The sequence below is a fragment of the Anopheles merus genome, unplaced genomic scaffold, assembly GCF_017562075.2.
Source record: "Anopheles merus strain MAF unplaced genomic scaffold, AmerM5.1 LNR4000010, whole genome shotgun sequence".
Lineage (NCBI taxonomy): Eukaryota > Metazoa > Arthropoda > Insecta > Diptera > Culicidae > Anopheles > Anopheles merus.
The window spans coordinates 207,501-210,000 of NW_024427590.1; positions in this window are offsets into that span (position 1 = coordinate 207,501).

Sequence of the window (2,500 nt, forward strand, 5' to 3'; positions counted from 1 at the left end):
AAGTTTGGTAAGCAGCGCACTCGACCTCCAACATAACACTTCACGTCTTGATATGCTCTCTACAAAAGCGTGTGCCTATGTAGGTACAAATTAATGTACGTCCCAGATAGTGACGATCTCTGGGAGGAAGAACCTTAAGGAACTCCCCGCACATATCAAGAATTATAGGTAACGCTGCCAATTACCTGTTTCTCTTAGTAAAACTCACAACTCATTCCTTGGGTTTGGAAGTGTCCATGTCGGTGCCGAGTACAAGTTACCGCGTTCAAAGTTTGGTAAGCAGCGCACTCAACCTCCAACATAACCCTTCACGTCTTGATATGCTCTCTACAAAAGCGTGCGCTAATGTAGGTACAAATTAATGTACGTCCCAGATAGTGACGATCTCTGGGAGGAAGAACCTTAAGGAACTCCCCGCACATATCAAGACTTATAGGTGAGAACGGCCAATCACCTATTTCTCTTAGTAAAACTCACAACTCATTCCTTGGGTTTGGAAGTGTCCATGTCGGTGCCGAGTACAAGTTACCGCGTTCAAAGTTTGGTAAGCAGCGCACTCGACCTCCAACATAACACTTCACGTCTTGATATGCTCTCTACAAAAGCGTGTGCCTATGTAGGTACAAATGAATGTACGTCCCAGATAGTGACGATCTCTGGGAGGAAGAACCTTAAGGAACTCCCCGCACATATCAAGAATTATAGGTAACGCTGCCAATTACCTGTTTCTCTTAGTAAAACTCACAACTCATTCCTTGGGTTTGGAAGTGTCCATGTCGGTGCCGAGTACAAGTTACCGCGTTCAAAGTTTGGTAAGCAGCGCACTCGACCTCCAACATAACCCTTCACGTCTTGATATGCTCTCTACAAAAGCGTGCGCTAATGCAGGTACAAATTAATGTACGTCCCAGATAGTGACGATCTCTGGGAGGAAGAACCTTAAGGAACTCCCCGCACATATCAAGACTTATAGGTGAGAACGGCCAATCACCTATTTCTCTTAGTAAAACTCACAACTCATTCCTTGGGTTTGGAAGTGTCCATGTCGGTGCCGAGTACAAGTTACCGCGTTCAAAGTTTGGTAAGCAGCGCACTCGACCTCCAACATAACACTTCACGTCTTGATATGCTCTCTACAAAAGCGTGTGCCTATGTAGGTACAAATTAATGTACGTCCCAGATAGTGACGATCTCTGGGAGGAAGAACCTTAAGGAACTCCCCGCACATATCAAGAATTATAGGTAACGCTGCCAATTACCTGTTTCTCTTAGTAAAACTCACAACTCATTCCTTGGGTTTGGAAGTGTCCATGTCGGTGCCGAGTACAAGTTACCGCGTTCAAAGTTTGGTAAGCAGCGCACTCGACCTCCAACATAACACTTCACGTCTTGATATGCTCTCTACAAAAGCGTGCGCTATGCAGGTACAAATTAATGTACGTCCCAGATAGTGACGATCTCTGGGAGGAAGAACCTTAAGGAACTCCCCGCACATATCAAGAATTATAGGTAACGCTGCCAATTACCTGTTTCTCTTAGTAAAACTCACAACTCATTCCTTGGGTTTGGAAGTGTCCATGTCGGTGCCGAGTACAAGTTACCGCGTTCAAAGTTTGGTAAGCAGCGCACTCGACCTCCAACATAACCCTTCACGTCTTGATATGCTCTCTACAAAAGCGTGTGCTATGTAGGTACAAATTAATGTACGTCCCAGATAGTGACGATCTCTGGGAGGAAGAACCTTAAGGAACTCCCCGCACATATCAAGAATTATAGGTAACGCTGCCAATTACCTGTTTCTCTTAGTAAAACTCACAACTCATTCCTTGGGTTTGGAAGTGTCCATGTCGGTGCCGAGTACAAGTTACCGCGTTCAAAGTTTGGTAAGCAGCGCACTCAACCTCCAACATAACCCTTCACGTCTTGATATGCTCTCTACAAAAGCGTGTGCCTATGTAGGTACAAATTAATGTACGTCCCAGATAGTGACGATCTCTGGGAGGAAGAACCTTAAGGAACTCCCCGCACATATCAAGAATTATAGGTAACGGCCAATTACCTGTTTCTCTTAGTAAAACTCACAACTCATTCCTTGGGTTTGGAAGTGTCCATGTCGGTGCCGAGTACAAGTTACCGCGTTCAAAGTTTGGTAAGCAGCGCACTCGACCTCCAACATAACACTTCACGTCTTGATATGCTCTCTACAAAAGCGTGCGCTATGCAGGTACAAATTAATGTACGTCCCAGATAGTGACGATCTCTGGGAGGAAGAACCTTAAGGAACTCCCCGCACATATCAAGAATTATAGGTAACGCTGCCAATTACCTGTTTCTCTTAGTAAAACTCACAACTCATTCCTTGGGTTTGGAAGTGTCCATGTCGGTGCCGAGTACAAGTTACCGCGTTCAAAGTTTGGTAAGCAGCGCACTCGACCTCCAACATAACACTTCACGTCTTGATATGCTCTCTACAAAAGCGTGCGCTAATGCAGGTACAAAT